This window comes from Osmerus eperlanus, chromosome 19, assembly GCF_963692335.1.
Source record: "Osmerus eperlanus chromosome 19, fOsmEpe2.1, whole genome shotgun sequence".
Lineage (NCBI taxonomy): Eukaryota > Metazoa > Chordata > Actinopteri > Osmeriformes > Osmeridae > Osmerus > Osmerus eperlanus.
The window spans coordinates 1,797,021-1,819,793 of record NC_085036.1 but is presented as its reverse complement, the minus strand read 5'-3'; the positions used below and the strand labels follow the sequence as shown (position 1 = coordinate 1,819,793).

At 42.3% G+C, this 22,773-nt stretch overlaps 1 protein-coding gene across 1 annotated transcript in view; it reads right to left on the bottom strand.

The window, feature by feature from the left end:
• Positions 1-22,773, bottom strand: part of tmem132e (transmembrane protein 132E) — a 248,769-nt gene that overhangs the window by 100,613 nt on the left and 125,383 nt on the right. The gene's annotated exons all lie outside the window — the stretch shown is intronic.

Genomic DNA, 22,773 nt, shown 5'->3' with positions numbered 1-22,773 from the left:
TCTATAAAGATAATGAATTTGATGTAACAGATAGCAAACTGCCACTGTCATCTTGGACCAAGGCAGACTTTTTTTACCCAACATCTTATTAGTGTGATGTTATGATATGTAGCACAGTCCACAGACAAAGCACGGTACCATCACACCTTCTCCTACCCCCGACAAGGAGAGGGTTTTCCCCTTTTGTCCTTCTCCCAGAGGAGAAGCTTCAAAGCTTCTGGCCCAGCATGGGGTCAGAAACAGAGGCCACACGGCCCACAGTATCAGACAAAGGATTTATAAGGAAGAACTTTCTTATGTGGATTTACAAACATATTCTCAAGGACTACATGGCTCATGGACACTATTTCAATGACAGTAGTTGATGTGTTATAATGTGTGTTTTTCTCATTTACTTAGAAGGGGGGGAAAAAACAAAATCCGGGAAAAATACAAATCTGTGGAGAATTTAGACAGCCGCTCTTTCTTGGCCGGCTATCCACAGGGACCGCCACGCTTTAGCCATTTCCTCTGCCTGCAGGACCGAGAAGTCCCAGAAGCACGCAGGCTGAGAAGGTAGACAACGGGAGGACGCTACGCCAGCTGCCACTTATCAGCAAGGAAATCAGGCTTAGATGACGGTTTTAGCCACCTGTCAACTGGATGACTGAAGCTGTTGGGAGGCTGAGTCCTTGAGTGGATAGTCCCCCTCCTCATCTTCAACTGACTGACATACAAATAAGGACCTGCAGTCAGTAGCGGTAAAGCCATTGTTTCCAAACAATGGTGACAGAGAGCTGTGGCCTGCATGCCTAATTCGCAAAAGCTAACGTGATCATACATCATTAAACTCACAAATGCCAGCTCTCGCTGATGAGGGGAGAGAGAGAAAAAAGGCGTCAGATGCTCATTCTTTTAGGTATTGTGCTCATTGCCTGACAGGGAACGTGATGTCTTCCTGTATCGTTTGGGTAATGTTTCGCGGATGTTATGTCACTATGTTATGTTAGGCCACTGAGAATGACATTTTGTTCCGGAACACTTACATTTACATTTAGTCATTTAGCAGACGCTCTTATCCAGAGCGACTTACAGTAAGTACAGGGACATTCCCCCCGAGGCAAGTAGGGTGAAGTGCCTTGCCCAAGGACACAACGTCATTTGGCACAGCTGGGACTCGAACTGGCAACTCCCTAACACTCCCTCCCACCTAACACTTCAATACATACTGTGGAATCATACGTGTGCTTGGATGATTTTTGGGGAAAATGGTGGTCTGTTAATTGACAGACCATTAAAAGTGCTAATTGCTAGGATAAAAACCATAAGGGTAAGGGGTGGGGGTGGGGGGGAGATGCCTGGTAGGGGAGGGGGCAGAATCATAAATGTGATCAGAGCAGCAATCATTCATGCTTCAATCAACCCTCGGTTGACACCTGCTGCAGCCTCATCCCGATCAATCATCGTTCTATAATCGCATTAGGCTTTGCCGGTCGCATGGGATCACAGCGAATCATGCCATCGTTGAGGATGCAGACCGACACTCGTGTTGTGGACACAGAGATGTTACACAGACACACATGCATGAGATGACGAAATGACAAGCGCACACAAAAACAAGGTGAAAACCACTAGAACCTTCTAAATGTCCGCAAAGCATACTTTGTTTTGCAAAAAAGTTAATCGTGCAAAAGTTTGAACAACACTGAGTGAACCACAAACAACAGACTACAAGGAGAAATATTAACATCAATAACTTGTGGTCTTACCTGCAGTCGGTAGCCCAGCAGAGCAGGGGAGGAGAAACGAGAAAACAACAATTAATTTTTCATAACAAAAAGGGTACGGCAGACAGTATACATTGAGCAATTATTTGCGCAGTCTATAGGCTATGGCATGTATGAATTATTAATTGGTGTGGCGTCACAAGCATGGGTGTGGTTTGTTTATGGTCGCTATGTAAATCTTGTCAAACATGAAGAAGAGAAGTGTTCAAGGAGGAGGAGGGAGAGTCTTGTACTGAAGTCAGTGCCAATGTTATTGTTCTTTGTCCACTAACCAATACAAAAAGACAAATAGCATCTCAGTGTGTCAGTGGCCAAAATCTACCTCCCACATCAACTACTTTGGAGATACGAGTGTGTTGAGAGGGCCCAACTCTTTATTGCATCAACATATTGCGCCGGTGAAATATGCGATAAAGGGATGATATGGGCTACGGTTGAAACAATAAAACTCTTTAAACCCACTAAGTTTCCATCAATCCCTGTCTTCATCCTGGTGCTCTCACCTCATCTCTCTCCAACCCCCTCTCTGTCTCTATCCAAGCAGCGCTCTCTCCATCTCCATTGTCCTATCAACCTCACTCCCATATGCTGCCCCTTGTCCCTCTTTCAAACTCATTCTCTTTAACTCTTTCTTGCTCTTGTTTTTGTTTGTTGGATGGATTTAGGGTGTTCTCTAAATCCGTATGAACCCACAAATAGCATGCGTGTCACTTCCTGCTGGCAAATAAATCTCATTTGAACCCCTCGAAAAACCTCCACGTTATTTTCGTAAACAGGCGACCCTGATATGTTTTTATCGAGCGGTGCAGTGCTGCACCTGTCTAACCTCTATCTACTTAGAAATCGACCACACGCCTCCTCTTGCAGTCCCCCCCCCCCCATCCTATCTGTAGCCCACCATGCCTGGATTCACTCTCACACACACACTGCTGCGGCGCTAGCATGTGAAAGTAATGAAATTAGACAGCATAGTTAGTGAGGCTGCATTGTCCTTGCTCTCCGCCTCTCCACCACCAGCCACACCCCTTCATTTCCCCGGGATGGAGTGACCGGGATATTGCTAATCACTCACAAAAAAGATTAGCCGGGGTGAGGGAGGGGGGGCTATGGGTGCTTCTGAGTGTGAGGCTGCTGCACCTGCCTCGCGCCCCCTCTGTCGGACAGCGGCCGGCAGGCAGCTGGTGAACATCTGATTAGGAACTGCCTCATGGCAGAACAGGGGTTCCCATGAGGATTGACCTCATCTGGATTTCCCTTAGCAAGAATCCTGCTGGACTGTGTGTTGCAAATTACTTCTGTTTCAAAATGGACTGGATACAACAACAAAAAACATGTTGGAGTCAACAAGGTGCTGTGCAAAACTAAGTAAACCTTAATAAACCTAAGGCCCCCAAACCACGGTTCAAATAGACCTGTAGCATAACCATGAGGCAGTGTTTATGCAAAGTGTGACAAGATTTTCTAAACAGCAAAAACACCAGTGAGATGATGGCAAAACAATCTCCGTGATGGGAAGGCGAACCCCCGGCTTACCTCACATACAGACGCCTCTAGTCTAGATAAGAAAAAGATAACATGAGCCATGTCACCAACTCACCATCATTGGAATATGTCAGTTTCTAAATCTTTGCATTCGACTAACCAAATAACTTTGTGCTCTGCAGCGATCGTGACCTGGAAACAGCCCTCCCTGCCTGAACCCTGGAGCGATGCTAACAGCCATCCGGTCAGCCATGGATAGACACACCTGCTTCAATCAACATCAAGGTAGAGACTGAGGTTAACAGCAAGTCAGTCCATATCACACTAGAGTGGGATGATCCTAATCCACTTTGGGCACTTGTAAAATTGTAATTACCTAAGAATTTGACTTCCTTTACCAATGAATGCCCTGTGTCCACTGTATTTGAGTGCCTGAGGATAATTATGTGTGTGGCCTAATATATATTGAATGCTGCTTTTGATCATTTTATTGTCAAGCATCCGATCATTTTGAATGTCAAAAACAAGACAGTGTTAACTGTAGTAAACACAAGACAGCCCTGTCCCTGGGAAACAGCAGCATTCCATACAAATTTAAATTAAAGTGTAATCAGTCCTTGATTATATGTTGTTATGACTTTGTTAAATTGTGTCTACCTTAATTATATTCAATAATGAATTGATGCCCTCCATTTTTTATTTCCTCTCTCTCTCTGACTCATGTTTTGCCATTAGTTCCGTTACAAAGCCTGACAAAACTAGTCTAGACATTTATAACAAAGAGCTATGTTACAGGTCCATATTAATAAGCCTGATACACGACAAAACCAAAAACCTTGCATGTTGTGGCAGTTTGTACTATCACTCAAATAAAGTCTAGAAATCAGGCTCAATAAAAAGCTTGCATTCAAGATAGTGACAAAAGTTGTTTGCCCCTGGTTCTTTGCTGAAGGTGAAAATGAATGAAAGTGATGGGTAGAAACCTCCATCAAAGTCAAGACCATGAAAAAAGGGAATTTTATTTATTTATTTTAGTAAGATCCCTTTGAGTGGCACGCTTTGAATGTGTACCTGCATTGATCGCACCGCAAAGCTCTGTAAGGAGGTCGAAGGTGGCTTCGGAAGAGGTGTTCCTTCCATTTCTCTCCCTCTCATCTCTGTTTCCAGCTCCCAACACTTACAAGTCTCACGGAACCAGGGCAAAGAGTGGTAATTGGCACCTGCACCACTCAACCAACGAGGCACCCTACTCCATGTTGCCAGCTCAACATCCTCTCCCTCTCTCTCAGTTCAACCTGGACTCAACTAGCTAATCTGTTCACAGGATAAGCCTCTCCGCTATGCCTCCTGATTGCCTGCCTGTCTCTCTGTCTGACTGGTTCTCTTTTTCATTGCCTGCACTGATATGGGGATCAATGGAGAGATCCCAGTGATGCACTGCACGAGGAACTACGACAACTACTCTAAAAGCTGGCTTGTCAAAAGGGGTGGTGGCAGAGGAAATGAAAAAGGAAGAGTTCTGGTGACAAACGGGACTCTCCCACAGGCTATCACAAAAGGATGACAAAGTGAGAAGGTAGAGTTTTTTTTGATCGCACCCCGTTCAAATCCCATCTTCTGAAGTATAGGTGGGTGAGGGTGATATCAAGGGGTCCCTGCATTGGTATCTGGCTCCTTTTTAAAAGTTTCCTTATTCTTTTCTTAACTTTTGGCAGTTGTTTTGAAAAATTTAGCATAAAAAGCCTTTCAAAGTCCCACGACTAATCTTAGAGGTGATAATGTCTGTGCCAAGAAAACTACCCCTGCCAAATAAATGTCATACCAAAACATTTCACATTGGCCATTATGACACCATTTAGCCCCTCCCTCTCAAATTTTATATAATTTTTTTATTGGAAAAGCAGGATCCAAAATGTTTAATTCATGTTTAATTCAGCAGCCTTGACTGAAGCTTTGGAGAGGGTTCCATACCCTGGGTCCCTCATGCGAGTCCAATTTCAGACAAGCTGACTGGGGCACTCAGGGACCTGTGGAGAAGATGCTTTGTTGGCCAGAGCTTTTGGAAACCCTGTATGCTCTGGGGTATGGAAATCAAATCCTGGTGAATTTATAATAAGGTGTGGGGGGGGGGGGTAGAGGGTGGAGGTGAACGACTAGTGTTCCCGACAAAGAAGATGGCACCGATCATAACTGCAGAGTTCACAGTGACCTTGAAAGACTGGGGTTGATCTGCATATGCCCCCCTTCTCCCACAACTCCATCCTCTGGCCATTGTGGTATAATCTGGGTAAGAGGGGTTGGTGACACACTTATGTCTCTCCCTCTCTCTCAGGGTAGTTACATCTATGTAATCCATACAATGGTCCAGTTCCAGAAAGATACGCTGAGCTGCTGTAAAAGCATGTTGTTTCTCAGGCATTCAGGTCACAGTCAAGTACTGTACCTTCCATCTCTGACTGGGTAGTGGGCACTGATGTTATGTCCCAACGAATACTGATACACACAGAACATTTGGCGGTCCTGCATTTTGTGAATTGTCTGTGGTCATGCCAAATTGTTTTCACCCAATGTTGACAAAATGGCAGGTGGCGTTCCGGCCATTTTCTGTCTGATTCCAAGATGCTTGTTCATTGATGTGTGAAACCAAGCAATCTGGGAATGTAAGGTAGTCACAGTTGAATGGGACCAAGGCTGATGTTCTAGCCCAGGGGAGGGGAGTGTCCGGCCTCTGGGCCATATGCGGCCCTTAAGACAGCTTGATCCGGTCTGCGAGCCAATTCCTTTTTTTTGTTGTTATCTAGACAGCAATATGTTTTTGCTATGATAAAAGGAAATAATATAAAATTGTAGAATCAGGTGTCCAGGTCACGGTCAGGGTGATCGCAACACGCACATAGCAGTTTGCCGGTTATGTGTAGACTTATCAACGACATGCATTATGGTGACTGTCCAAAAAATAAATCTAGATAGGTAATGTCTTGCTTTCCAAGAGAAATGGACATTTCCATTTTTTTAATGAAGTGAAAAACCAGTGTGCCTAGTTTGTGGGGACACAAGCAAAAACGGCTGCGAATAACCTCAGCAACTCTACCATCGGACACCACGCCAAAGTCAAAGAGAACCTGTTCCAGCCATCGCATTACAGAGATTAGCATAATATACTGTATATGGTATGCATGGGAAAGGTGGGATAGGGTTTATAAATAAATGAATACAATAAGAATAAATTAAGAGTAAGACAACTTTATTTGAATATTCTTTTTTTGTATCGAGGTTGGCAATGAGCACCAGCGTACAAGTACTCTGCATATCAGTCAAGCAGCGGTGGTATATTTGATAAATGTTGCTAGTTGAGAGTCTACATGCACACTGACTCCTCCCCCCCCCCCCCCCCCCCCCACCTGCTTCAATACTTTATTGTGGCCCTTGAAGGATGTTATGAAGACTGAAATGGCCCTTGATGGGAAAAAGTTCCCCCACCCCTGTTCTAGCCGCTAAAAACACAGTGGACCGACTGAAAGTCTCTGTCTTTCATTATCTTGATGAACCCAAGTAAAGATGACACAAACTAATAAGCCAAGGTGTTGTCGAGAACCCACATGACACGTTCATAATGGTCCAGCTTAATATGATTAAATGCTTCAGTAACCACCAGTCAAAGTTGCACACACTAAATTTCGATCAAAGTATCCTAGTGTTTGACACCCAGACAAAAACGTATACCGCAATATCCTTGATACATTATTAATTATCAATACATAAATACATTAATTAGGGGGCTAAAAAAGAAATGGGAGGAGTGTTACCACCCCCCGGGTTCTAAGGGGAGGGGGGAGCCTTAGAACCCTCAAAGGCATAGAGCTCTGCATTTGCACATCACAGACAGATGGACTGATGGATTAAGGAAGGAAAACAAACAGATCTAAGTCCCTTCCTATTGCGAGCAGTAATACCTAACCCTGTTCTGATCATTCTCTTCTGTGTCAAACAGCCAAAAGGATTGGGGCCAGAGACCAAGGGAGGACCAGAAAGAGATAGAAATAGAAAGAGACAGAGTGTGAGTGAGTGAGCAAGCAGGTGAGTGAGCAAATGAGCGGGTGAGTGAGTGAGCTGGTGAGTTCTCCATCTACGGCCAGGGAGATGGCCGTAAAAGGAGAATGATGAACAGAGGCTAACAGATTGGCTGCCTCTCCCACAAGATCTCTCTCTTTGTCCATCTTTGCAAGTGCTTAAGAGGTACCAAGCCAAGTGTGATATTAGTGTCATCTGCCTCTTCAATTGGAAATGTAATTCTACTTGGAAACTCCAATCAGTTCGCCCCACGTCTGTGGCATGGTTCTCACGGGAAAGAAGCGTGAAGAGAGAACCACTAGCAGCCAAGCACCTGCACCTGATTGCCAGAGTAGCTTGGGGGGGAAAAGTACCCCCAAAAACGTTCTTGTTTTTGGGGGTACTTTACTTTTTCCCCAAAAAAAGATTCTTGCCTGAAAGGTAACGTTCTTGACAGCAGTTTTAAATATCAGGCTGTATTTCTTTTCTACTGAGCTATTACTCACACAAACATGGGAGCTCTCTGGAGGTCAGGTATTCTGGGATTTGTTTGTGGAGAATACTCCGCTTGACCTTTTGTTTCTGGAAAGGTGTGTGTGTGTGTCTTATGTCTGAAAGTAAGACATTGCATTGGTAAATCAGTTTAAGAATTCAAAGGAATGTTCTGGGCTTGTTACAGACATGCTATAATACTTGGTACTAGATAAACCTTTTCTCTTCCTAAAAAGAGTTGGAATCTACAAGTCTGGCTTACATAGCATCTTGAATGTTTTTAGTCAGGCATGTGCTTGTCCACCTAATTATATAACTTTACCTCACCCAGAATAACTAATGGTTAGCATTATATTAAATCTTTACTGAAATCTTTACTTCAGTTTACAAAGGCTTACCAACAAGACTCTCATCTTCAATTATGAGACAACCAAGGTTCCTGCAGACAAACACTAACTCCGAAACCACCACATTCCCTCAAGACCAAATAAGACCTCCTTAATTCCCATTTGTGCATTGTCTTTCTCATGAGAAATGGTCAACAAAGGCAGAGACATAAAGGCTGGGAGACATCTTAAGGCCACGACCATGAGGCGGCATCCGGATGCATCATAAAAAGGACTGAAAATACATAAAAGTAAATTAGCTGGAAGGCATGGAGGCCCACATGCTGAATTATGCAGAGAAAGCAGGGCCAGCAATGAGCAGGGCCAGCAATGAGCGGGACCAGAGAGTGGGGAGGACTGAATACAGAGAAAGAAAGCCTAATAGCTTGAGTCAGTGGATTGAGTTTCAGAGTGTAGTGGTGCTGGCTATCAATTCTTCCCTGGTAATCAATACAAGATTGGACCTCCATGTTCCTGCCCTGGTCTAATGGAGGTTTTCCCCCCATTGCATATCATATGGCAATACGCACACATACACACCAAAACGAAACAAAAATGGCCTCACATGAAAGGTGTGTTCGCACTCGCACACACACATTTGTGCAACTGTGTACACAAATTCGCAGAACGGGAGGGGGGGATCCCAGCAGCTTCTGCTGATAACCATCATTATTTCTTTTCAGTAGTTGCTTGTTATTTTCCTTTGTCCCTTCATGCTGTGCATTCTAGCACCATGAAGGGGGATACACTGCTAAACTCATCAAATCAGGCTATGTGGCAAATAAGTACATAGGATCCTTCCATAAATCCACTCAAAAATGTCAAAATGAAGATAAAAAAAATAATAAAATGAGAATAGACCAGAAGATAGACCAACACAGATTTACTATAGTAGGTCCTTAAAATAGACTTGTGACCTAGTAAGGTGGAGGGGTGGAGGGGATGCTGCCCCTGGCCTTCTAATGGCCCCCATGCAGTATTCAGAAGTGCCAGCGAGGACGCCAGTGTGGAAGCCCTGAGGCAGTGTGAGGTGCCTAGGAGTAAACACTCTGCAGGTAATGGCATCACAGGGATTGAAGGGCCTTAATATCATTCCCTTTCAGCAGAAACATTGGCAGAGAGAGTAATGGCAGAGATGGCTGCAATAAAGCTGTCACGTTAATGATGAAGTCGCAGCCACCCGATGGAACATGACAACTCGACAGACTGCAGGAAAACAGGGGAGGGGAGACACCCCGCCTCTATTCAAATTACGTTTAAGAGAGCCACCTGGCGCTAGACGTTCTTCTCAAGTTAGAGTGGTTCAGTCGTCGGGAAGAGAGTCGAAATCAATGTTTGTTTGTTTTTTACAAGATATTGTTACCTTGTAGCGAGGCTGGTTGCGGTACCAACATTTAAATGGTTGGTAGTTGTAACAACTTCCAAGACCTTGTTTTCAACTTCTGTTTTCCCCCTGACTGGTTATCTGTATACTGTATGTGGTACTGGCATAGTGCAGGGATGGTATAGGGGGGGCTTACCTTTCATGTGCTTTTAAGGGAAATATAAATAAATAAGTCAAGGGAAAAATTGTTGTTGTGATGAACTTAAAGTGATTTACATGCAATATTCTCTTCGCTTGCGCACTTATTTCACATGACAAGACTGGCTCCTGAGAGCTAATGTTTTCCCATGTTGGGTTTCCCTACTGTACTTATTCCTGAAGACTAAGTAGTACACGAATATCCTTGACTCCCATTAAAAGAAAACCTGTCATCATTCTTTCCTTAAGTTAAGTCTGTTGCTCTTTGCTGACACCGATATTTTCGGCATGTGCACTTGGCAAGCTTTAAAAGCTAATTTCAAAAACGATCATAATGATCAATTAAAAAGAGGAAAATTTGAGTAAATTCTTCCCGTCAATCTATTTCTTGATCTTGATAAAATGAACACATTGCAATTTACTGTAATAATTTCACAATGCAAGACAAAATGCACCCCTCTCCCCCATTTTCAAACAAACGTGTCATAATGATTTGGAACTTGTAGAAATCGATATGCTGTACAAAGTGACTGGGATCAGTCAATGCATTTACGGCCAGCATTAGCCAAGCTCTCACCACTGGGTGCCAGTCAGTGCTAACAATATTACTCAATGTTAAGGTTTTTAGTTTGTGATATCAAACGGTTGGCCGATGAGAGATGTGATTAGCCTCTCTAATCAAGTTTGACATGGTGCCATATTCCACCCTCACAAGTAGCCTGTCACAGAAGAAGCAGAAGTAACAGCTGGAGCCAATGACCTCCGTGAAAAAGCTCTTAATTTGTAACTGGTGACTAATGTTTGTACACTGTGACAGCTGTGCATTTGTGAGCACTGAGTGTGTGAGTGAGAGAGTGTTCACAAGAGTGAGAGAGACAGTGTCTCTCACTCACACACTCAGTGCTCACAAATGCAGAATTTCTGTGTTACAGAAATAACACAGTGCATAGTTTATTTACAAAACAAAGTGAATTTAAACACCCCAAAAAACACTGCAATTTGACTTGACAGGTAGCAGCAATCAAGCAGAAAAGGACTTAAAAAATATAAATAACTTGGTGCCCAATCACATTACAAATTTACAGTATAATATTTATGTTCATATATATTATGTTAACTAATAGCAAAGAAAAGTTTTGGAATTGGCCTAAACAAGACCAAATTAAATCTGTGTGATAAGAAACCCTTTTGATGTATAATTTTAGAATGTCAGTGTACAAGCTAGTACACAGTGCAGGTATTATTTATTATACCTACTAGCTAACACAGATGTAAACACAATGTTAGGCTAAATTGGGAACAGATCTCTCGTCTATCTGATTACCCTATTTTTCGGAAAATAAGCCGCATCGTGTATAAGGCACACCCCCCCAGAATGAGCACTTTGTGGAATATAAGACGCACTTTGAAAGGAAACGTTACCGTTGCGGGGACCACTTCTCACAATTGATTACTTGCCATCTAACTAGACAACATTCCCAATCAGGGTGAACACTCAAATTATCTAAAGACCATAGAATTACACATTTCAAAACAGAACGAACACAACTATAGAACTCCAAACAATGCTTATTTAACTAAGCTAATGCCCTTAACTTAGTAGCTTTTCAGCTTGCCGCAGGGCATTCTGGGTACCAAGAGCAATGCACGAGTATACACCATAGAGTTAATATAACTAGAGGAAGCAACTTTTGTCTTCCAAGATGGCGTCCCCATTCATTTCTATGAAAAGTGCTCAGTGGTGCAGTGAGGCAAGCGAGAGTACGAAACTGGACCACGCCATCTTTCCACTTCCGACTCTTCCGGTCTAGCTTTAAACAGTGGCTCTTTTTTTCCCTAGCTCCGAGACCTCGTGCACGCTTGCAACTAGCTGTACACGTCATACTTTGCGACAACCAGTCACGAGCATAGATTTATACGGTTGCGAGCGTGTGAGCTAAGGCATTGCAGTGGCAGAATGGGGTATAAGTGCGATAAGAATCAGAGACATGATGCAAACTATACGGAAATGTATGCTGTCACTGTATAGTATTCCTTTCACTTGTTTTTTAGAAATAGGCTATAGGGCTAAATATAGGGCTATTCTAGATGGAACTCATCACATATGTTGTTTTTTTTCTTCGTGATTTGAGTATGATTTCCAACGCATTGTATCGGATTAAATAAACTGTTAACATGAACACTTAGCTCCGTCGTTGTTCTCGCCAGGCAAAGAAAGCTTAATAGTTATTTTTGTAACAGAAATCTTCCATAATGCAGACTTACCATAGCTTACTGTCAACTTTATATTCAAACGAAATGCCACGAAAATCACACTGCCTTCAATTTAACATCAGTGTAGAAATGTGGCTTGTGTTTTATAACCCTAACCCAAGCGCCTATTAATGGATATAACGTGATCTAACAAGACTCGGTAATAATGTAATAAATTGAGAAGTGTGTCTAAAATATAATCTACTTTATTGAACGTGCCTTTGAAAGGGGCATATTAACAGAACTATATACAAGACGTTTCCATCAGATATAAGTGGGGGTGAAACATAGAGTCACTGAGGACCTTCATTGTCCCACAAAAGCAGTCTGGCTTTGACATGATCAAAAAAAGAATAATGAGTGTGTTTAACAAAAGCTTCTGAAGGCAAGACTAATATTATTTAAATATATATATCATTTCCTATTGTGGTTATCAGTTAAAGTACTATTAATCTTCGTCTTTGCTCCAGATAGACATGTCAACAATCTATGCTCACGCTTAACATAATATAATATTTGCCATCATGTCATGAACGTTTTTACGAAAAATCAAATCTATTTTAAAATGACGGGAATAAACTATATTAACAACATTTCATGTATGTGTGACAACCATTTGCTAAACTTGCTACAACAGGGCAGGCAACTCAAGCCATTTCTTTCAGCTCCAGGTAAATCGGCTATCGGCCAATGTGAACTTTTGTACTTGTGCCCTGTTAGTATCCGCGAGCACATTTGCAGGCAACTTTTATTGACGTAAGCAAATAAATGGGGTGCTAGTTTACCCATTTCGGATTGGTTTCAAACTTAGCAAAAATCAGGAAAAATTATTCTATGAAAAAGCTAGTAGTATGAGCCAGGTTCGAGAATCGAACAAAAATTATTGGGGGAGATAGTTTTGTAAATGTTGACTGGAGTTAATAGAATAAAAACGACCGGAAGAGTCGGAAGTCAAACACGAAATGCTATACCACCTACATCCACCGGGGCCGTTGCTTCAAGCCGAGGGGCGAGGGGTGGTAGCCTGGCCCTGCCCTCCTACGTACTTCCGCTCAATTTGGATTTTGCTTCTGTACTAGGTCTGGGATTTCAGTGCATCAGTCGGTTTTCAGAAACAATTTTTTTGTAGGTCCAATCAGTGAACAGAGGGAGTGGCTGAGATCGATGATGTTGATGTCGTGCACTATAGTTTGAGAAGTAGTTCAGTAATGGCAGCGGAGAAAGATGCGAGCGAAGCTATTCTGCGGTTGTGGCAACGCTGCCGAATATCCATAAGTTAAAGCCGGAGCAAGAACAATCCTTGCTGAGTTTTGTTGGTGGTCATGATGTTGTGGCCCTCCGTGGTGAAGGAGTTGGCTAAGGCGAACGCTAGCGATTGGTTATGGCAGATCAGAGTGGCTCTGGGCAGATACAATAGTTTTAAACTTCAACAACTTCGGATCATTTTACGGACTCGGTTCTTTGAATCTCGTTCATTAAAAGGAACAAATCTTTTTATGAGTCATTCGTTCATTTCAACGGGGGGGGGGGGGCGTAAAATACAAAGCATCATGACACTTTGTATGATATGAAATTATTCATGATCACACTAGCATTTAATTATCATGCCACACAATTACACTGTACTGAACTGTAAGTAAAGTTAAACAAAAGTTGCACAAATGACCAAAATAACTAAACCTGTAATCAAATCAAAGATTGACATAACCTGTAATCAAAGAACGAATATCATTCACGTCTTACTGCTAAACCTAGCAGTCACGCGAAAGTGAATGACAAAAACAAATCCTTTCTGTTTTCTTTTCGGAGCGTGTGTATTCAGATAATGTGAAAAATGATCCAAAGACTCGGATCCGAACACACAGTCGTGGTTTCTTAGGTTTCGGTTTCCTCTACCAGGGGTGAGCCTATGCAGGTCACGTGAAGAATTATCCAAAGACTCGTACCCGAACTAAGGAATCGTTCCCCTTCCGACTGTGTCTTCGGGTTAAAGATTCATTCCTCTGCCTACCATGAGCCCGGGTTAAAGATTCGTTCATCTGCCGACCGTGAATCCGGGTACGAGTCTGTGGATCGTTTTTCACGTGTAAAGGCGTATTGGTAGAGGAAGTCGAAAGGATTCGTTCATTTCCCGACCGTGTCTAACTTTCCTCTACTAAACTTTCTGTTTCCTCGACTGAGCCTATGCAACTGTCCCGATGCGCGGCCATGAGAATAAGGATTTTGTAATTGCTATGCATTCACTAGCCTTAACGTCACTGTAATTAGACTTAATTAGTAATGTAAAAAGGGTGGCGGCAAACAATGGCTGGCCTACAGCCGTGTCCAAAAGTATTGGTAGCGACATACATTTTGTGTTTGCAAAGCTTGCTGGGCCTTGGCATAAAATGACTGCTAACATAATTTCAGTAAGTCATATCATCAGCACAGGGGAAAGTGTGAACTAGTTATAGCCAGGTGAAATCACTATCATTCTGATTGGATTTTAAGAGCAGATTGACTGCTGTAAAAGAGGGGACTATTTCACAGCAACATTAGCGAAGCAAACAAAAGTTGAAAACACAACAACATTAACACACAACACAACGACATTAACAAAAACGAAACATTTATAAAAACGCTACATTTCAAAAAACAATCTACTACTTACAACACAACAGCATTAGTTCACACCACCAACATCAGCCGAGAACACAACAGCATTAACCGAAAACACAACAGCATTAGCCGAGAACACCGCAGCATTAGCCGAGAACACCGCAGCATTAGCACAAAACACAACAACATTTGCAGAAACGCTGCATTTCAAGTTCACGCCAAATCGTTCTCCAGACCACTAGGGGCAGTACATGCACAGTGGGGTGTTTTTGGTGTTTTACCCAGTGTCTGCGGTTTTCCCGCGGAATTGGGCTACTTTTGAAGTGTTGCCGCGGGTTGAATTTTTTGTCCGCTGGTTCGGGTAGACCTATTTTGCATGTAAATTGCATGAATATCTTTAAATAAAAATCCATATTTTAAATGCAATCATTTATTTATACCCAAATCCTACCAAACTGACTCCAGATCAGCACGTACACACATTGACATGGGACAAGCCCACATACACACAAGCACTTTGTGTGTGCACACGTGCCTAATGCTCTCAGTCTCCGGAGAAAACCTCCTGAAAACTGCTTTTAATGCTGGCATACTAAACATTTGCTGTTACTTTGTAGATATTACAATACATTTGGCAATGATAGCAATGCTGTTGGACTTTAAAAGCAGTGTATATGGTTTGGCTGGGGCATATTTTGAGTTCTGATAATGGGCTGGTTTTGATTGGCCATTGGGCTGGTTTTGTCACACAGACCTGGCAACCCTGGTGAGAACCCAACTAATTCCACTTTGCACTGCCCCTAGTGGTCTGGAGAACGATTTGGTGTGAACTTGAAATGCAGCGTTTCTGCAAATGTTGTGTTTTGTGCTAATGCTGCGGTGTTCTCGGCTAATGCTGCGGTGTTCTTGGCTAATGCTGTTGTGTTCTCGGCTGATGTTGGTGGTGTGAACCAATGCTGTTGTGTTGTAAGTAGTAGATTGTTTTTTGAAATGTAGCGTTTTTATAAATATTTCGTTTTTGTTAATGTCGTTGTGTTGTGTGTTAATGTTGTTGTGTTTTCAACTTTTGTTTGCTTCGCTAATGTTGCTGTGGTGTGCACCCGTGGGCAACCGTACTATTTGCATATATTGAACATTTTCGCCCCAAAAAAGCTTGAAAAAATATGCCTTATTGTATTCTGTAGAAACATGTGAAACATGTTTGTTTTTTTATCCTCAAATACTGAACCACCAACCTTGTCAAAACACAACATTTGTCATTGCCAAAACTTATGGCCATGACTGTACATTCTGCACGGCTATAATGTCCCTTTACAATCTTCATATTGTGTGTGCATATGTCTGAGTTTGTGTCCGTGAAGGTTGGGAGAGCACGGGGCCTGGGGTAGACTATGAGCAGAGGGTTAGACAGAGTAATGGTGGATTATGGTGGAGCCCATTGAGCATGTGGATGTGTGTCACGCTGATGCCTGCTGTCAGTTAGAGGAGCTTGCACCTAAAAAGTCTGTGGGAAAAACAAGTGATGCTGATCTGGGATTATCCAGTGTGTATTTTAATGTCACACATTTCATCCTTCCTGTCCAGACACTGAATAGACCAGCATATTAAATTCCCGAAAGCCGTTATCTGCACCCAGGAGAGGCAAAGGTAGTATTATGGGAACATATATTATCAGGGGGCTCGTGAAAGATATCAAAGACTGGTTCATTCTCCATGGGGTCAGTGTTGACACTGTCGGGAAGAGCCTGCATACAATATTGATGATAGAGTTACCCCCTTATCATGGCAGGACTTTATTGATTTAGAAGACACTCCCTCCATGTGTCTCTGAGTGGACATCTGTACTTCTACAAAGTTCTGCACTTGTTTACTGTAAGCAGATAAAGAAAAGATCACTCACCCACGGCACTAACTCCATTATAGTCTCTAGTCAATGCTAGGCTAAAGACACGAAAGAAACTTTAGTTGAAAACTTTCCACTTTGTTCCTCATCCTATCACATACATCCAACCAGCCACTGAGGAAACAAAGAAATGAAAAATAAATCCACTGAAACCTGTCAAAACAAAGCTATTATGGGTGATGTTTTTGTAAGGCATGGCTTGAATTCAAATTGTGCCTATGAAAAGGTGGGTTAGTGAAATTTCCTCTGAATCATTGCAGAGAGCTAAAGAGAGAGACATAAAGGCTAGTTACAATCTAGTTCTCTTTAGTTAGCATATTTCCACATGAGAGAGATCAACAGAGGGTATGATGAAAGATTTCAAAGTGTCTGTTGCTTGAAGGTGACCCCCTCTTTGTTTATCTCCATCTGCTTCACAGTCTGTCTGAAGGCTTCAGAGGAAGATCCATTTGCATTGTCGCAACAACAAATTCAATTTGTATGGACAATAAGCAGTATGGAATTAAAAAAAAAAAGAAGCTCACAGCCACCAATGGAATCTGAAGTGCAACCCCCAAATTCCTGTTGGAACACACTGGAAGCAAACTTAAGTTGACTGCCATTATGTAGAAGACTTTTTTATTTTTTTTATTGGTTTAAATTATGTATTTCATACATTCTTATTAAGCATATATGTCATAACCCCCCACTTCCCTACTCACATTAGATATATTCATATAACAAATGTATACTCTTATTTTAAAAACAAATTCACACAGTAGTTGCATGTTGTTGTTGCCCTGCAGCAGAGAAGACAATAACTGCAGCAGGTAGGTTGGGCAAAAAGGGCTCGCATCCAGTCTTTACAAATTTGTGATATTTTTGTATTACACGTGTCAATTAAATGTCTGGTTGTTGTGTTGTATATAAGCCATCATATAAATCGCATTCTTGCGATATTTAGAATTGTAGTTTAACTTTTATTTGATTTGCTATTTTCGTTTGACCTTGAAACACATTTGCGTTGGTCTGACGGAATTTTCGATGTGGAATGTATTTTGTCTAAGTGGACCACATTCATGCCGATGCTAATTAATTATATATTTGATGACCCATTCTGCAGGTAACCAATTCGATTTGTTGTTCAAGTTTTATGTCTCGTGCTGTAAAATTATTGTTGTAAAATTACACTGGTGGCGTTGCTAGCATTCTTGATCTAGGATGACTAGTGAAGGCTAACTACTTACTAACTGAGAGTGAGGTCATGCCAGGAAATATCAAACTGAGGCTTTAACGTATCGACCGAGCTTTAACGACGTTGATACGCCGAAACCGAAGTTAGATATGGGTAGTAAAACTCAGACTGATCGCTTTCGCTCAAAATCTGAAATTTTCGTTGGAGGGCATTACGGATCCGTATTGAGCTGTGAGTAGGTCACGCGGATGGCATGACTGCGCATCAGCCAATCGGAACGCTCGTACTACATACCGTGATATATACCGTAACCGTGATATAAAATTACTCATACGGTGATAGAAGATTTTGGCCATATCGCCCACCCCTACTTCAGATCTTATATTCTTGTGAAAATGTACTTGTGGAAAGGAAGGCTTTTCATTATCGAAAGGGGCTTGTTGTTGTTGTCAACCCAAATCAATCAGAATCAAGGTCAATCTTTGAAAACTTCTCATTCCGGCAGACCTTGCCTCTTTGACACCGTGGAGTAAGTGGGCTGGAAGCTGCTTGCTACAATTCTAAGAGGTTCTGAAGGTTGTAAGATTCCACCAAAGATGGGAAAACGGTTTGACAACCTCCAACATGAGATATTGTTGGATATTTTCCTTGCCAAGGTGTAAACTTTTGGCCAGAGAGAAAAGTTTATTATTTTGTTGTGTGCGTGTGTGATCATGAGAATAGAAAGAGAGAGCGCGCGAGAGATCCATTAATGGATCAATGTTTCACAGAGCAAAAAATACATATTAAAAATCAATTGAACATAATGTAAAAGGTTTGTATTATCACAATCCATTAACCCAACGGGCATTTACTTGGTGGTGCTTATTTTCTGCTTGGGCACACCTCACCCATCCACACTAAATCTAATGATCCCATTAAATCCTTGGTATCCACATTGATGTTCTTTACCACTGCAACGCTGTGTGTGTCTCATGCATTCATACTCCAACAATACAAAGTCCATGCTTGGCATCTTCTGCAACACCCTACTTAAACTACAATCCTGGAGACACGCCGAACCTTTCCCGTTGATATAATCTGAGATATGGCGATGGAAGTGGATTAAATAGAGTAAATTACCTACTTGCGCTGCTTCATATTCCTAGACTGGGCATGAGCACATGCACTGTTTAAAATTGCAAGGGTGTTCTCTGGAGAACTACCGATGGCCCATATCCCCCCCCACCCCTTCCCAAACCACCCCCACCCCCCGGAAACTCCCTGTGGGGTCCTGAGCGAGCATCTGGCAATTAGAGTGCATATGGCTCAGCCCCTAATTGGTACCACAAGTACAACTTTCCTAATTTTGTTAGGAAGACAACTCCCCGAAAAAATTAGAAAAGACCCAATAAGGACGTAATTGTTGAGCAATTGTTTTAAGGTGCCAAGTAATTTGGTGTATTTTTGGTTACAATGCAGTGGCCTACATACATGTATGCAGGCTTACAATAATTTTGCTCACCGCTATCCATCGGGGTTTAAGATGTACAGCCATGGCCAAAAGTATTGGGAGCGACATACATTTTGTGTTTGCAAAGCTTGCTGGGCCTTGGCATAAAATGCCTAGTAACATAATTTCAGTGAGTCATATCATATCATCAGGTTAAAAGAAAATGCTTCACATTGTTTTTGTATGCGGTAAAGTTGTCGCAATACGACGGTGGGTCACAATGACTGATGGGTCAGAATGACCCGAAGATAACACAAGGGTTAAAAAATATGAAATATGCCTTATTGTATTCTATAGAAACATGTGAAACATGTGAAAACATTTTCCTCAAATACTGAACCAGCAAACTTTGCAAAACACAACATTTGTCATTACCAAAATTTATGGTCACGACTGTACTGAATATTCACTGAACTAATTCAAAATTCTTGATCCACGTATTTAGCTTCACATATTTCGCTTATGGAACTAAAGCCAACCAATTTCCAACTACAAGGGCCCTTCCTCTACAGTGGGTCATTCTCTGAACACAACAACCATAAATACTGCAAGCTAATATTCTCATTGCATTTGTCTGAGGCTCTTGACAACCACTGAAGAAGAAGCATTTCAAGTGGTTGACAGTTGATGAAGAATGAAGGACAGTTCTTCATACAAAGGCAATAAACCATGGCTGGGGGAGGAACACTTCCATTTGGGGGGGGGCTCATTTGAGAATCATAAAATGCACTGCGACACGCTTCAGTGAGTCTGAATAATGTTTTGTTGATGTCTGGCCACTGTAAACAATGACTTGTCTGGAATAATTGATGCGAATCTATGACGATGAGCATGAAAGACGGGTGGGCACAAAAGGGAACTCAAAAGCGGTAAACAAAGGAACTTCTTGGACCAAAGATAAGTGTGAGGAGGGACAGGGGGAGAGGGGGAGGGAGAAGAAAGAGAGCAGAGAAAGACAGACAGAGCTGGACAGACAGATGCACAGATGGTGCGTTTCATGTCCATTTCGATGGTTGAGATGTTTTGATTTGTAAGCTGTGCTTGCTTTGGCTATGTGCTATATTTCCTACCATACCACTAAAGGATTCATATTAAATTGAATTGAGAAAGAGAGGGAGCTAGAGACAGACTTTGCCATTTCAAAGCCCCGGAGTCTGACTGCAAAGGGTGAGGGAGCATTCAGCTTGCTTGTGGCCTCATCTTCTTTGATTCCCTTAAAAAACAAATGTGCCAGTTCCTCATCAAATGGCTGATAATTGGGTTCTGCAGGCTTAACAAAGTGGTAAACTAGATGTATTCCCGCTGGCATGACACACACAAGACAACAAATTCTCTAGAAACCCTCCTGGCGGTAGGTTCTTTTGATCATTGCACTGTACAGTGCCTGAACACCGTTGGCCTAACAGAATTCGAAGACTAGAGCCATTACGTCTCATGAATTCTCTTCAACAGGAATCAACTTGGGATCTGTGGACACCTACTGCGCTTCCATCATCTTCTGATGTCCTTCTCCTTCATATCATTCAATTAACTTTGAAAACTCCTAAATGTGCCATGAAGTTCAGCCCATCTGCTTTGTAGAGAAGACGTGTTTTATCATCTATCGTGCATTTCCAATTTGAGAGCATCTGGGATACACCACCAATTGTAGCGTTAACAGTATACCTAAATGTTGAATTATGGGAAAAAGTCCACAAAAGTGCCTGGTTGTGTAATCTGTTCATGTATTCTGAGCTACACAGAGTGTTCCCTCAGATACAGCCAGGACCGTTACCATTCATGTGTCATTGTATGTCAATACCACTCAATATTCATAACAGCATCCTGGATGGGTGGAATCCCCCCCCCCCCCCCTTTATGTCTGTGTTTGATAATTCAAACTCTAAATGAACCACGGTCCTGCCCCCTTTTCCGGCTGCTCTGATGATGTATAAAACAGCTGCCTCGAGCTCTGGTTTACGCCTGACCTCATGGCCTCTGTTACGCAGAGAGCACCGGGTGTCTTCATCATAGCCCCCCGTGAAATCCATTTTAGGTTATTAAACTTGCTTCTGCAAAAACAACCCGTTTTAGTACCTTCACTGATTGCGTGAGTCTTGCTTGTGCTAGCTCATAGCTTCGGCTGGCATGACCTCCCAACCCCACCTCCCTTGCATCAAGGTTAAACTATAAATAGCCGTAGTTAAAAGGGTCATCCGTTTTGTATATGACATGACGTTCAGCCCAAATAAATGTTGGCAATTTCCATGTCAAAGATTGAGTGTGCATAAGTAGATGAATACATAAATGGCTTGCTTATACGATGAGGGAGCCTTATACGGTGGGAGTCAGGTGGCTGAGCGGTTAGGGAATCGGGCTAGTAATCTGAAGGTTGCCAGTTCGATTCCCAGCCGTGCCAAATGACGTTGTGTCCTTGGGCAAGGCACTTCACCCTACTTGCTTCGGGGGGAATGTCCCTGTACTTACTGTAAGTCGCTCTGGATAAGAGCGTCTGCTAAATGACTAAATGTAAATGTAAATAATAACATTCAATAAAGCTAATGTCATTTTTGTTGTCTGTGAAGTCAATGTGGCAGCACTTTCCTCCGAGTAACTCTCTCCTGTGACTACTCACTGGGTTATTCGACGTTCTCTGGTCCCTCCAGTTTTCCTGGATTACTCTCCCTCTCGTTTCTGACTTCAATTACCGACAGTTAAATGGTTTGAGTAACAGCATTATGATTACACCAACTTGATTGCTGGCTTCAGATTCAGGCCTGCTCTTGCGCCTTTGGCCGCCAAATTGCTTTTACTTTCGATGGCAATTCATAAGTTCGCCCCCATTATTCAATGAATGCATTACAGGCTGCAGATTTTGACAAATTGTGGGAGACACCTTGAGCCAATGTGTCCGTGCATAACACAATATTGTTTCACATAGGACATGATTCAATATGTTGCTTGAGGTGTGAATACATCTTCCTGTATATAATCTACTCAAGTGAGATTTTTCCTACAATTCATGTATTAAATAAGACACCCGGTCAAATGCCTGTATGGATCTGTCAGATGCTTCCCATAGGTACGATCCTGCCAGGCAGAAAGGGGAGCTGTAAAGATGAGGATAATAACGCTGGCTGCGATTCTCTGAAAGCAGCAGATGAACAGGGCTTTTAAAACAGGCGTGCAGTCTTCACTGACAAAAGGTTAATGTTGTATGGTATTCTGCTGTAGAGGAGTAATTATAAATGAACAACACTAACTTATGTTTGGAAAACAGATAACGGCCTGTCTTGGACCCCTTGTCGAGAGAACCCAAACAGAATTAAAGAATTACAAATGGGTACAAACTATATTGAGATGAGAAAAATAATTGGTATGCAATGTAATTGATTAAATGCTAAAGCTCCATCTTCAGTTTGGGCCTTATTCCCTTAGTAGGGGAAGGACAGAGACTGTAGAGCAAACACACCAGGCTAAGATTCCTAAAGGCTGCAGAGCTCTCTCTTCAGCCAACCGTCTAGCTAGCGCTGTGCTGCAACCAGCCATCAATGACTCTCTACATGCAGTACATGTGTGTTTGTGTGTATTGGTACTGTATCTGTAAGCGTGAGGTCTGGTTAGCCTACGTGCATATGTGTATGCATGGATGGACGCACAAACGTGTGGGCACGTG